Here is a 16802-nt window from a genome sequence, read left to right on the forward strand (position 1 = left end):
CGTTACATAAACTATTTGATAAGTAGTACAGTTACATCTATATCGTTACATAAACTATTTGATAAGTAGTACAGTTACATCTATATCGTTACATAAACTATTTGATAAGTAGTACAGTTACATCTATATCGTTACATAAACTATTTGATAAGTAGTACAGTTACATCTATATCGTTACATAAACTATTTGATAAGTAGTACAGTTACATCTATATCGTTACATAAACTATTTGATAAGTAGTACAGTTACATCTATATCGTTACATAAACTATTTGATAAGTAGTACAGTTACATCTATATCGTTACATAAACTATTTGATAAGTGGTACAGTTACATCTATATCGTTACATAAACTATTTGATAAGTAGTACAGTTACATCTATATCGTTACATAAACTATTTGATAAGTAGTACAGTTACATCTATATCGTTACATAAACTATTTGATAAGTAGTACAGTTACATCTATATCGTTACATAAACTATTTGATAAGTAGTACAGTTACATCTATATCGTTACATAAACTATTTGATAAGTAGTACAGTTACATCTATATCGTTACATAAACTATTTGATAAGTAGTACAGTTACATCTATATCGTTACATAAACTATTTGATAAGTGGTACAGTTACATCTATATCGTTACATAAACTATTTGATAAGTAGTACAGTTACATCTATATCGTTACATAAACTATTTGATAAGTAGTACAGTTACATCTATATCGTTACATAAACTATTTGATAAGTAGTACAGTTACATCTATATCGTTACATAAACTATTTGATAAGTAGTACAGTTACATCTATATCGTTACATAAACTATTTGATAAGTAGTACAGTTACATCTATATCGTTACATAAACTATTTGATAAGTAGTACAGTTACATCTATATCGTTACATAAACTATTTGATAAGTAGTACAGTTACATCTATATCGTTACATAAACTATTTGATAAGTAGTACAGTTACATCTATATCGTTACATAAACTATTTGATAAGTAGTACAGTTACATCTATATCGTTACATAAACTGTTTGATAATAGGTACAGTTACATCTATATCGTTACATAAACTATTTGATAAGTGGTACAGTTACATCTATATCGTTACATAAACTATTTGATAAGTAGTACAGTTACATCTATATCGTTACATAAACTATTTGATAAGTAGTACAGTTACATCTATATCGTTACATAAACTATTTGATAAGTAGTACAGTTACATCTATATCGTTACATAAACTATTTGATAAGTAGTACAGTTACAGTTACATATATAAGTAGTACAGTTACATCTATATCGTTACATAAACTATATGATATGTGGTACAGTTACATCTATATCGTTACATAAACTATTTGATAAGTAGTACAGTTACATCTATATCGTTACATAAACTATTTGATAAGTGGTACAGTTACATCTATATCGTTACATAAACTATTTGATAACTAGTACAGTTACATCTATATCGTTACATAAACTATTTGATAAGTAGTACAGTTACATCTATATCGTTACATAAACTATTTGATAAGTAGTACAGTTACATCTATATCGTTACATAAACTATTTGATAAGTAGTACAGTTACATCTATATCGTTACATAAACTATTTGATAAGTAGTACAGTTACATCTATATCGTTACATAAACTATTTGATAAGTAGTACAGTTACAACTTAGCAAACAAACTATCAAGAAACAAAACAAAATTAAAATCACTGTAACTAAAAGAGAAATGTCAATAAACAGTGTCAATATAACAAAATTGTAGTGCTGATCTCGGAATTCGTTTCAATAATTGAACAGAGTGAAGATAGCTGATTGTGTAGCGTTCTGTTAAAGGATAGAGAGAGAGAGAAAGGAATGACGTTAATCAGAACAAAAGAAAAGCTGTTTATCAATACATTAAGATTTAGTTTTCTCTAAACGACGATATTTCTGTTTTCAGTTTTTATTTCTCTATAGGAACAATCGTTTACTATTCATATAATTTACAATGATTTTTTCTCTCCGTTTGTTACTTATTGAATTTCTCCTAAAGCTGCTTCGGGGCTGTGTTTTCTTGCCGTTCCTAATTTCGAAACGATAGAACAAAGGGGAAATAAAAGCCAGTCAACACCACTCTATGAGCTACTATAACTCAATACTGTTATTTGACAGTCACTTTTGTAACGCACCTACCTCTGTATAAATACGTGGTACAATTTTTCACAATAAATTCGCTGTAAGTAAAATAGAAGTGTGCACAGTCTGTCTATAACCATGGGACCTCGGATCTATGGTCCGGTGTACAATATATATTTTTTAACTTATTAACATGATTCCTTTTACCTCTGAGTACCTGCTAAATAAATATTTTAAACGTCACAATAGACTATTTCTATTAAAATATAAGTCAATAAAGCAGTTTTAATATATTGTTAAACACAAGTTAATATAGGTTTTATTCCTCTATTTTCATGCTGTTAGTGTTTGTTGAAGCTCAGTCTCTTCAACTGGACCTTCTGTCTGATATTTGACTAATCTGCAAAAAAAGGTTTGAATACAAAATTGACATTTATTAAAAAGAAACAGAAATGGCAAGATTCCATAATTGCGTTTAAGCACATTTTCAAGCATATTCCCTGGTTATAATTCAAACACAAGATAGATGGCGCTTTAACACTTAAATGGAAGGTTCGAAAGTTAACGTGCGTGTTAGATTTGCTCTTAAATACCCTACAGCATTCTGAATATTTCTATAAGTAAAAAGTCAAATATTTTTAAAACAGTTTGAATATGTCTTTACTTGAATAATAATAAGCCAAGACTTCTTTGAAAGAACTAGCATCTTTCTGCGACTGAATAATACAGTCACAACTTGTTTTAAATACTTTGCATTTCCATATAGTTGTACAATAATTAAAAACCTTCTTCAAAAGATAAGAGATTTATCCTTAATTTTTAAGGTAAACTCATACCTATGTTAGATATAACTAGCACAAAATATCTGTGGAGTTTAGGACCCTTCATGATTCACAGATACTCCAATGTGTCTATTAAGCTTCCCTATGACATATAATTATTTTATATTTAACCATAAGTAGGATTTGTATACAAAAAGACTAAACCCTTTTGGTATCAAACCGTGGCATTGGTATCTGCGCACGTAAGGTATGTTTAGTTTCAATAGCTTCTGAGTGAGAATATAAACACAGTTTGAAACTTCATGAACACAGGATCTGGAGGAAGAGGGAAGGAGAGAAGAAACTGATACTAGATTCGGTTAGTGCGTTCCTCAAAACTCTATCCATCGTGTTTGGGTAATCTTCATGGAACTTTGTAACCCCTCCAATTGGATCTCAGAGAGTAAACGACTAATAATATCGAACTATTTCACAATTAGTTTGCCAAGAAAAATCCATATTATACCAAATAAAACATGTTATCGTTGGAAACAGTCTTCAGTTTGTAATTAAGCTGAGAAAACATGAAATTCGACATTAAATATATTGTCTGTTTCTTTGCTTTATTTGTAATAACCACAAAACAACTCAATTGTTATCTATGCTGTGTCCACCATATGTATCGAAAATCAGATTTTGGGCTTTATAAGCTTTCAGATTTACAGCTGATCCACTAGAATAGCATAAAACATATTAGTTGTGGTTTTAACACAGAATACACTAGGCATCTTGCAGAAGCTAAAATGTTGGAAACCATTTTCTTTTTATCTGGTAAAATATTTTCCCAACGTTTGTCATAAAGTTTTTTGTTTTTGACAACTGGTAACAGATTTTTGAGTTTTTATCTTCAGCCAATCAAGAACGAATGTCAAATCACGTGACAGAAACATTCTCCTTCTTTCAGTATGGCTGATAGAAGTAGCAAAACATTTTCTGTAAACATTTTGTATTAGTACGATGGAAGATTTGTTAAACAAAAACCGCCAAAAATTGTGTCTTAATAACGAAACAATCTTAACAAGCAGTTAAACATTATTTATTAAAGTATATAAATTAAAAGATAAACTTTATAACTATGTTTAAAGTTAAACCTACTGAACTTAGTAATTGATTAACAAATACCACAACAAACAATTCTTTAATGGGTAAGTTCTTAATTTGATAATTACAACGTTTCGACCCACAGTATCGATAGTATTAGCCGAAACGATGTAATTATCAAAATCAGATCTTTTCTATTGTAAAGGGTGTTGTTATTGTAATCTACAGAATTAACTTATATATATTTGTTTTGTTTTGGTTTTCTCAAAGCAAAGCTGCACAAATGACCATATGAGTTGTGTTCATCACAGCGGTCAAATCTTTTAGTTTAGCGTTACGAGCTCTCAAAGTTACCGCTGAACAATCAGACAGAATAAATTTATCACTAATGTTCTAGAACTGGATATCGGAAGTAAAAAGTAATCTTGACAATATTTTTTTTAATTCAAAAAGTTAAAAATAATAATTATTTTTTAATTTTCCATCACTGTCACTGTTATGGTTTACTTACAAGTCTAGATTAGAAGCTCACTTACTTCTCTTGGTTCTCTATCTCCAGTATTGTATCAGGAAGTTGTCTGTTGAATGTTTCAGGAAGACTGTAATGCTTGCTACTATTGACAAAGATTACTGAAGGTACAGCGACGTGCGTGTATTTACTCTGAAAAAACAAAATAGAACCACTAGTCTCAACTGATTATTACATTTATGAAAAAATAAATGGATATCTGAAAACTTCACCAACATTTAACATTATTTTAGAAACAAAATAAAATTTAACTCATTCAGTCTTTGTCTTTTTTGTTATTGTTGTTAAACATAAAGTTACACAATGGACTATTTGTGTTGTGCCCACCACAGGTATCAAAACACAGTTTTTAGGTTTATAATTCCAAAAAAACCTTTCATTGAACAAGTGAGAGGCATCTTTGCCTTTTAGACCATACTTTTACAACAACATTTCTTAGTAAATATTAAAGGTATATAAACTTAATCTGACAAACTAGCAAATACTCCTATTGTGAACAACACTTGATTGTGTTTAAAGCTTTTACCACGTATTTAAGGTTCCGTAAGAATTACCTAGTCTCTGTGGTATCTTATTTATTTGTATACAACATCATGGTACACTGTACTTCGTAATAAACTAATAATACATTTCATAATTACAAATTAAAGGAACTAATATATTTAATACTATTATTAACTATATTGTTAGTGTATTACTATGAGATAACATAATGGGTCAAAAAAGAAAATTTCAGCTTCAAAAATGTAATTTACAGTTTGAAATATTATTGAGGTAATTATTCATATTTTCAAATAGTTATTTCTTCCTGCTACTCTGTGAGAAATTTGATCATTTTGACAATATTGTAGAAGGTTATTAAAAGTTACGTATTTCGCACCATTGGTAAGATAGGAAGACATTGGTTAAATCCTCTGCAAAATAAAGTTTTCCAAGTAATTATTAATGCTAAAACAACGTAAGATAGTGTAAGCCGATATGAATACAAAGTACAGTTATGTAAGTTGTGTTCCATACCTGCCAGTGTTTATTATGAGCTTTAGTTAAGAAAAAATTGCCTTTTATATTGTTAAATGTATGGTAAACGTAGCCAGATAGTCCCTCTATGTAAATTTATTTTGTAGTGTGTTATTTCTCTCCAATTTTTGTTTGTTTAGTAAAAAGCTGCAAAATGGTATACGAGGAGTTGTATCCGCCAAAGTACTCGAACCCCAAATTCTAAATGAACGACCTTCAAATCATACAGACTGGTTGCGGGAGGTTCTGTGTTCTGATTTGTCTATTTCTCATTTGAGTGATAGTTTTGTAGTTTGATGATGTGGGAAGGAATGTTGAACTAACAAAGTTTTAAATAAAAATAATAATTAATCTGGATTTAAATAACCCTATACATTGCTACGAACTGTCATAAAATGTCATAGGCAAGTATAACGCTCCGGGTGTTCGCACGCCTGTTAGAACTGATAGATAATGTACACGACCAATGTCATGGATGAATTCTTGTTAAAGAACAGTCATGTTTACCAATACTTAATTGAACTTGCCGTGCCCTGTAGTGGACAAAGTTCAACAGGTGCTGAAATACAGAGAGGTTTTACTGTGTACATGAATGAGTTTACCTTGTTAACTCGTTTGACATCTGAGTTTAGGTTGTTCTATGTTTACTTGCCCAAAGGTTTATATACAAGGTATAAACCTATGTATAGAAAAAAAGGAAACTGATATGGCTGTGCTAAAAGTAAACTAAAACTCTGTTTACCCTATCTATAATTTAATTTATTTTTACTATATGTGTTTTGTTGATTTAATATACATTGTGGTCACTTTATCACGTGAATTTTTTTAATATATGTAAAATGTGTTTCCACATGAATATCATCAGAAACGTAAGTTCAATACACATTAACGTAAGTGATCAGTTGTTTTACTTTAATATCATTACTTGTTCATAGAAAAGGCAAAAATAACATTTGAAAACAAAAATGTCAATTTCTTTTACATTTGGTTTCTATTTTGATTCACAACTCTTAATTTATTATTCATATTTTCCTTGGATGATAGAATCAAAACCTTTCTCATTAATAATGAAAACTAGGAAAACTGCGTAAGATTTAAGATGATACGTGAACATGCAGAAACTAGTTTTCAAGTCTTTGTTGTAATATTTTATTTCAAAAGTGTTTTATGGTCGTCGTATAACAGCTCATATAAAGGTCTCAGTTTTCCTTTCTTTGTTTTTAATTCAACTACAAATTTTGAGCTCATATCTCCGTTTTATTATAATCGATTTGAGATATAATTACAGGTTTCGACTCAATGAAACAAACCTTTTCGATTGATTTATTTGACTACGTGCAAATTCTAATTGATTAATTTACTCTAACCCTGCCTACAATAATTTGTATTTGACGGTAAGCTCGTAGAGGTTCTGATAAGTAATGAAATTGAAACGGTTATACGCACACCCCACACTTAGTATTGCTGGAGCACAAAAATACAGTAATAAAGAAGTGGGAGATATCATACATTAGTGTACTTTAATCCTGCCTAAAATAATTTCAAGTACCGCGGATGTTAAAGATTCCTCCTTTTTAACAGTTACTTAGTTAAAATACACGACATTGTCTAACTTGCATTTATAAGGACTCAATTTTTCTTTACATTTTAAACAGAGACAGCATTTAGGTTCAGTAAAGCTTCTATTCCCTCAACTTCTAACTAGTCCACATATTTACCTCTAGTATCCATAGTTTAAAATAGTTTACATCCACTAAAAGGAGTTGATATTCACACCCTCGTAAAATAAGGTAATTCTGATGAAAGGAAATAAGTTACTTCCAAGAAAAGAAGTGATACTCTACTGTGTCTGTGTTTTCTTAAATACAACTTGAGCAATGGGCTATGTGTTCAATGCCTAACGAATATATCAAGAGGTAATAGCCCTCAAAATTACTGTTAAGCCTATAGAAAAATTCACACTCTCGTATAGCTTATTTGTGACACTGTGGAGGCCTTATCTTAACACTTTTCAACCAATAACAGTACTGATGCATAGTTACAGAATAATTCTAATATTTTAACTACCAAAGATTGCCATCGTGCTATTAAACAGAGGAGGATAGATTCAGAAAATCAGATGCTTCATTATAAAGTGGTTATTTCTAATAATTTTTATATTTGATTAAATATTAATTTCACAATATGTTAGCCTCCGACACAATAGTAGCTGAAAAAACCCCAAAACATCTTCTTCAAGGGATGTTTTACGAACTGATTGATGTGAGATTCTCGAAGTTTCTCACCTGGAAATCTACGAACATGCAGACTTCTTTGACCCTGTACGAAGAAATGAGTCTCGTCACTGAATATCACCTTCTTCCATTGTTCTTGCATCTAGTTCTTGTATTTCAGACCCCATTGATACCGTTTTTTCTTCATTGAGTTGGTAAGAAGTTGTTTTTTGACTGGTTTCCTTGCCCTTCTAGCGCAATTTCGAATGACGTAATATTCCTCAAAATTTCGTCATATATTCCAAAAATAGATCGACCGTACTGCAAAACACAGCTAATGACGCCGTCTGTGTGAAAAAATGACTGTTAAAGGAAATCAGCGGATCCAGCGAGCCAACACTGGCGCCACCATGCTGAAAATATTGTAAAATGACCATTTGTTTCAATTAATTTGCACAAGGGTGTAGAACACAAACATATACCTATTTAAAAGCTGCGAACTCATCAAACAAAAAACAAATAAAAGAGAGCAAGCAAGCAGGAGAAATAAGAAAACAACGACATAAAACACCCAAATAAAAACATAAATCTAGCAAATAAACAACATTCGGCCTCTTTGATTATCTATACCTTAGAAGCAGCCAAAAACATCTTCATAGAGTTCACCCACAAACATCAGAATTCGCAAATACAGATAACATCACTTTACTTTTAGAAATAGCAAAGAAACATTTGATACTGATAATTCTATATTTAATTGGAACAATTATGATTTTTTGTTTGTTCAAAACCAAATAATTACCCCTTACCAGAGCCTACTTTACTAACATTAAATATACTATAAATATTTACACATTCAATATGAAATGCGTAATTTTATTTTCCGCTCATAATATTGTGATAAGTGATAATTTACAAGTGATCTATTTGAAGTGATATGCACGATGAAATAAAGCAAAGTGGTAATGAAACACTAAATGTATTACATTCATAACCATGGTCCTGATAATGGAAATAGAAACAAATTTAAAATCTTTCATTTCTAGTCATGTTTTCGTGAATTTTTCTCTAGTGTTTTTCAGTTTAAAATACAGTACAGGAAGAAGGAAGAGGTCCAAATTGTATCTGACACTTCCAGATTGTAACTTAATTGACAGCACTACAGACACATCACCGCAGCCTGTAAATCTCTCGCACATTGTGTGAGGGTTGTGGTAAAAACCATCATAATATATACTATCTGGCCCGGCATGGCCTAGCGCGTAAAGCGTGCGACTCGTAATCCGAGGGTCGGGTTCATAGCCTCACCTAATATGCTCGCCCTCCCAGCCGTGGGGGTGTATAATGTGACGGTCAATCCCACTATTCGTTGGTAAAGAGTAGCCCAAGAGTTGGCGGTGGGTGGTGATGACTAGCTGCCTTCCCTCTAGTCTTACACTGCTAAATTAGGGACGGCTAGCACAGATAGCCCTCGAGTAGCTTTGTGCGAAATTCAAAAACAAACAAACAAACAAAACAATACATACTATCTAAGGAAACATGAAGATTTGTATTGTTGTAATTTGAAGTAAATACACCCGGTAAACTAAAAAGGATGCGGTAAATATAAGGAAATTAAAACCACAATAAACAGCATCACAACATTACCAAAACAACAGCAGAAATAACAGATAGAAACAAAACACAAACATTAATAGAAACACCACTACTGCCGACAGTAGGTAACAATGTTATATAATAACCAAAATTAATATTTTATTGCAATTGGAATTCCATACCTACAGTTTGTAGAGCAGGAACAGACCATTGTGTATCTCTGTCTTTGTAACACACAATCAAAGAAAAGTATTTGTTTGCTTCTAGTACGGTGATATGTCTAAGGATTTACAACGCTAAAATAAGCGGTTCGATTACTCTCAGTGAGCTCAAAGGCTAAAAGTATTTAGTTACACATATCTATGTATTTATTACGTACTGTTCAATTTTCTTTTCATATAGTTTTCAATGTCGGTATTGATATTTTTCCAGTAATTTTCAACCACACGGTGTATAGTGATTAGCTTGAGGCCTAATAAAATACACGGTTGATTCTTGAATAAAGGCTTACGGTAATAAAGTACAGGGTTGGATTCTTACGGTCTAATAAAGTACACGGTTGGATTCTTACGGTCTAATAAAGTGCAGGGTTGGATTCTTACGGTCTAATAAAGTACAGGGTTGGATTCTTACGGTCTAATAAAGTACAGGGTTGGATTCTTACGGTGAGAACAGTACAGATAACCCACTGTAAAACTTTGAGCCTAAAACAAAGATATTGAAATAGGATTAGCTCATAAAGCTAAAAAATGCGTTATCACACTTAAAATATTGAAATTTTTCACACTTACTAATAGTTTAAGTATATTTTTAATCGCACTTTTATCATTTACTGACGTGGTTTCATGTGTATGATTAGGTATGTATATATATATATATTCTTATTGTCCTTAAAGAAATATTAATACTTCAAATATATTGTAAAATAGAACTGCCTCGGTGTGGGGTAACTATGTATGTTCATTTTCAGCTAGTGTAGCAATTACCTTTTTTCATTTGCAGTTTTAATAGGTCACTACTATCAATTTTTCAAACTCCGGAAAACAGATCCAAGCATGAGTGGTGGTTTACTGTCGTATCAAAATCAACATACAATAACTTCCTTAACAAATGTATAAAGTTTCAACAATTAGAGATATTTCCATGACAACACTTCTCTAGGTAACCTTGGAAATTTTAACTTGGGTTTCATCTTTTGCAGTGTTTTCAAATAACGCTGTTAGGTTACCGTGAGATATTCAATTTAGATTTACGTTTTAGCGAAACATGAACACTACCAACAATTTCATTGTTACATACAATGTTTTATTTCATTCATAAAAAACAATAATCAACTGATGCTTGTTTCTTGTTATTTGTTTTTTGAATTAAGCACAAAGCTACACAATGGATTATCTGTGATCTGCCCACCACGGGTATCGAAACCCGGTTTTTAGCATTGTAAGTCCGCTGAGCCACTGGGGGACGCCAACTGATGAAATTCAGTGTTATTGAACAGTGCAGTGAAGAAAATGCTTACTCAAATCAATCGTATGGTAAAATATGATTATGATATTTTCCACATGGTTTCGACAAATACTGAGACGTTTGAGTTCAAACAGATTCGTCTGTACTCACATATATAAATCATTTGGCTGCAAACTACCATCGGAAACAATGCAATTAGCATGTAGCTCAGCTTGCAAACAAACGTCTTAGTATTTGGCGAAACTATATGGAAAATATTATAATCATATTTTACCATGTGATTGATTTGAGTAAGCATTTTTCATTTAAATATCGTAAAATGTCTCATTTTCTAATTTCTAAGTAGTACATCTAAATGTCTGATATACAATACCAAAAGTCATAAATAAAACTTTTTCAAATGTTAAAACTACAAGATGTTCTTCCTGTGGACTTAGCAATTGAGTGTCAGTGTAATAAAACAATGTGACATGACGTCATTGTCCATCTCGCTCACTTATTGCACAAGGTTGATGATAAACAGCTTAGTAATTAAATAAATAAACTGATGTTGACATAAAACCGTAAACCTAATTCTGGGTGAAATGATATTAATAAAATTGATCAAAATGTGCAGTTCAGAAACTTTATTTCGTATTTTCAACCTGAACAGTAATTTATGTGAAACATGGATTTAAAAACTCAGGTCAGAGATCCCACAGTTCAAGTGTAACCATCCTTAATCTCCAACTGCTGAACTATCTTGTGTCATATGTGGGTTTAAAAAATCAGGTAGAAAATGACAAGGCTCTGGCATAATTATCCCTAATTTCAAACCACTAGTTACCTTTAATCGAATTCCAGGATTGCTTGTATCGGTTGTAACTTCGCCACAGTAGAAAGCGCGAAAAGTGTCTTGCAGCCTATTTCTACATGAAATTTGAATTTCAGAACAACAGCTTATAACACTAATCACGAATACACACGGTCTTGATTCATCACTGCGTTATTTGTATGTACGTGTACTTTTTAGGCATAGAACTCGTGTTCAGTTGGTGCTGAGAAATCGTAAAATCCAGACAAGTGGAATGTGTATTTCATCTTGTATTTTTCTCTTCTTTATAACTTAAAACTCGTTCATTTTAGTGAAAAAAGTGGAGTGTGTGAACGATTTTTCTTTTTTTAACTACTACTTTTTTGTTAAAATAACTGCAGGTCTCAAGTTTGTTCTTTGGTTTTTGAATTTCGCGCAAAACTACAAGAGAACTATCTTCGCTAGCCATCCCTAACTTAGCAGTGTAAGACTAGATGAGGGTAGCTAGTCATCACCACCCATCGCGAACTCTTGGGCTACTCTTTTATCAACGAATAGTGCGAATGACCGTCACCTTATAACGCCCCCACGGTCGAAAGGGCGAGCATGTTCGGTGTGAGAGGAAAAGAACTAAAAGGTATAGCAACATGAAAACTGTAAAAGTTTATATAAATGTTTTCTACATGACTTATTTATGACACCAGTTTGATTTCACAAACACCGTTTTACTTTTTCCAGCACACTTTGAAAACAAAACATTGCGTAATTTGTCGTAGTATTATCAAATGCTTGATGTCAACAATGATTTTAACTTCATGTTTGATTTCGAGGCTACGTTCAGTTAATCCTGTTTTGAAACAAAAGCACGACTTTGGCAGTAGTAAAAGATAATTATTTACTCTAAAAAGTGACTAATTATCCATTAAACAGCATGAATGTAGCAGCATCAATTGATGATGGCCACCATTTAAAAGTTAAAAGGAAACAGAGGTTTTGTGACAATAGCTCAACATTCAAACTCTTTATTTGATTTAATTATACATCGTCAATTCCCATATTATTTAAGTGTTTACTTGTTTCAGTTATTAATTTGTGGTTTTAATACAAGAGGAAGTAATATATTGAACACTTAACAAAATTTGGAAAGTATAATAATGAATGTAAATAAAAATGTTGACACAAAAACAAACAGACATGGTGTGATTATTGGAGATTATATGTTAAATGTAGACCTCCTTGCTTTTACTTGGGGTACAAAGATTGCCCAGTAGAATGTTCTTAGGTTCTTCTATCAGATAACTTCACCCTCTTTCGTCATGCGGTAAGCAATGTATGTCCCAACAAGAATCCAATTATTCGTTTAGCAACCAGAACAAAAAGTGTTTCACCTTGGCAGACTATCGGAATTGAACATTCATCTTCGTTTAGGTCCGTAATAATGGGCTCATTTTCAAACTCGTTGTCAATAGGAATGGCTGGTTTCACAAATGTTTCTTCTGTAAAAGGAAACAGACCTTTTATATCCGGTTTCTTACCAATTGGCGAAATATCTTGTGGGATTCTATTTTCGTTCTTAAATGCAAAACGACCTCACTGTTCGTTATTATTTGAGGCGTCAAGATGATGAACTGGATAATTTACGTGAGGACTTGGTCTTGCTTCTGGCAGATATTTTGTTGGGAGAAGCCTTGACACTTTGACTCCTGGATCTTCTGATACAGTTTTTATAACAGAGAGAAAAGTTGTCTCATCATCGCTTCCTCTTTCAACTGCATCACCATCCTTATAAATAGAATCTTTTATTGTTTCATAATCTGTATAAGTATTCCATTTTTGATTTAGAAGAGGTTTCCCAGTATCAAACACATCCTGGCCAAGTTTACGGATTCTACGAGCATTAACAATAATATTGCTTATGTTGCCACTAGTACAGTTATGGCTGATGATACCACACCCGTTTCCCCGTTTTAATATTATCAGTCGCTAAGACTCAAATATTTCAGTCTTAAAAGAAAAAACGTTGAAAGTAAAATCATCAAGAAGTTAACTGCAAGTACATTCATACATTTTTATTTTTGTGCTATTCTCCATACAACGTTTTAGACAATATCCTTCTTCAGGTATCACTAACTAAACAGTAAATCCGTAAACGAAAACATTATAAATGGTAGGTCGTTTGATTGAGTAACAAATGAATATGTATAAGAATATTATAAACGCTTGAAACAACAGGACGTAAAAACACATACATGTCTTTCAATATATATATATATATATACACACATATAGATGATATAATTATTGTACATGCATGTGCCCATAAACACATCGGATATACATATACATCACTATATATATTATAATTTTAAAAACGTTGAATTGTTAGATACGTAATTCACTGTGTAAAGTCACTTAAGTGTTCATTAACGCCCCCAGTGGCTCAGCGGTATGTCTGCAGACTTTCAACCCTAAAAACCAGGTTTCGATTCCCGTGGTGGGCAGAGCACAGATAGCCCATTGTGTAGCTTTATGCTTAATTCAAAACAACAACAACAGTGTTCGTAAAACTATATGTCTTCGGATTTACAACGCAAAATCAGGGGTTCGATTCCCCTCGGTGGGCTCAGCAGATAGCCCGACGTGGCTTTGCTATAAGAAAACACACACACTCGTAAAACTAAAGCGAGAAATGTTATTAAAACTGAAAGTTCATTGGTGAGAAAAGTTTTCAGGTAGAAACTTATTTTGTTTTATTGTAATTTACGGTTATGTTGGTTTGTATGGGCCTTCTTTAAAACAAGTGTATTGAAATGACCAAGGCTATAGTTGTGCAAATTGAGGTGTCTGGCCACTGGTTTTGTGTGTGTACAACTTATTGTATCTCTAAAATTTTCTGATAATAACCAACTTGAGTCTCTTAGTATAATTTTGCCGAACATCAGCAAATATACTGTTTGGTTAGCGACACACCTGGAGAGGGCATTGCTCTGAAACGTTAGTACAGACAAGAGTATATGTTAACATATATATATCTGTAGTATGAGATGAATAGTATAATAGCATATATCTGTAGTATGTTAATATACATATATATATCTGAAGTTAATATACATATATATATCAGTTAGTTTATACCTTCGATATACATTTTTCTTTTATGTCACATTATATATCACGTATATATATCCGTATATGTAATATACATTCCTACACATATTTATATGAAACCTAATTTAGACTTAACATTCTTTAATCTAAGAATACTTTAATCTGTTAGTCACCATCACCAATTTGTCTATATCTGTTAATGCACAAGCATACGTATACCTGTTAATCTAAAAGCAGGTACAAGAGAATTGTCAAAACTCAATCACTGTGTCCATAAAGTTTCAAGATGTTATAGTTGGATGTTGAATGATGCTGTAGGATTGAACATCGCACAGCACATTAATTATAAAGAACAAGTCGACTTGTTCACGATACTTTGTCAGCTTTCCGTTGTAACCTGTAACATTCAAAGTATTATGCGCCGCATATAAATCGAGTTTCAAAACACACTTATTTTTCATCGAACCGCCCTACTGACGAATTTTGGTATTAAATGAAAGGACTCTGGGGTATAGATTTGTGGGTGTAAAATGGCATTTTTACGCATCCATAGTTTACGTGATATTTATATTTACCACAACACTTTATTGAAGACATAAACCAGTTTTATTGCCCTCTGTTATACAGTCTAACCATGGAACTATGACTACTTATAAACCAACAGAATTGGTATGATAAATAATGGACTTTCTTTCGATCTGTTCCGACTTTAACTAATAGAATGCTAAGGCGTGAAATGTACATAGAAAGACTTTAAATGAAATACAAGTCTTTTTCTCCTTCTTTTCTGGATAAGAAAACTTGTTTGCAGCTCAAAGGAGTGTAATTACAGAAATAAATATACAGGTCATGGGTCCTATTTATCAAGTGACTTGAAATTAATCTTAAATCTGTCTGTCATTCTGTTAAAACATAAAAAATGAAACATAAATTAGTATATACAATTTCATTTAGCTCCACCAAGTTTTCTCTATAAGCTTCACATAATTTTTCATACTGTTGTTTCTGCAACGTTAACCTGATAATTAGAGCAAAGTTGGCTCGTAAATTGCGGAATCAAAGCCGTTGCCAAACGTACTCTTTACCCTTGGCAGTAAGATGTTATAAAACGACAGTCAGTATCACTATTTGTTGGTAAATCAGAGTGGCAGTAATTGTGTTGTCTTCCGTGTCGAATACTTTGGCTCAAAATTCAACAACTAATCTACCGAAACCATAAAGGTATTATTCATTACAACGTAAAACTTGTTTTTGTCAGTTGGAATTCATTAATATATCCTATACTCTATTATCTTAAAATAAATTTACAATCAACTTCTCGAATTAATTAGCAAATATTCGCCTTTGACATTATGACATATTTTACTATAGAACCATAACCACACTTAAATTTGTGTTTCAGAAAGACGTTAGGAAACCATTTTTACCATTCTTCGCACTGTTGAGGTTTGTTGTGTTTTAAAGGCGAAACACAAAACCACATTTGTTGTATTAATTAAATTTCTTTTTAATTCACGTTAGTAATCTTAATGTACTGAAATTGCTTAAAATGGTATCCTTAATTTATGTTTTCGTTAAGTTTTCTAATATTGCTTTGACACTGATATACAAGAGTTATATGACAAGGTAAGAATTATTTATGTTCGACATCTGGTGTTAATACTTGTAAACACTGAATGAGAATCGCGTTATTCAGTCTTTTTTTCTTTTCTTTTTAGTTTCAAAAAAAAATGAATTAAATACTAGATATATATAATTGTTTTGATTTACAGGTGATGATTAAATTTTTCTCTGTTGTGTGTGTGCCATAGAATACAAAACCCTGTGTATCACCCGTGACCCTACGAGCAAAGAAGTAGTGGAGTGTTACTAAACAAATTTATTTTATCTAACGATGGAAGTTTGAATAAGTAAAGCAAGTAAGAAGTGCTTTCTGTCTTTCTACGTAACTTTAAATAATAGAAATAAAATACAGTCTCCTTGAAAGTAAAAAAGGATTGGTTTGTTTCTGAATTTTGCATCTAGCTACACAGAGCTATCTGCGCTAGCCGTCCCTAATTTAGCAGGAAA

Source organism: Tachypleus tridentatus, chromosome 2 (assembly GCF_004210375.1).
Source record: "Tachypleus tridentatus isolate NWPU-2018 chromosome 2, ASM421037v1, whole genome shotgun sequence".
NCBI classification, from domain to species: domain Eukaryota; kingdom Metazoa; phylum Arthropoda; class Merostomata; order Xiphosura; family Limulidae; genus Tachypleus; species Tachypleus tridentatus.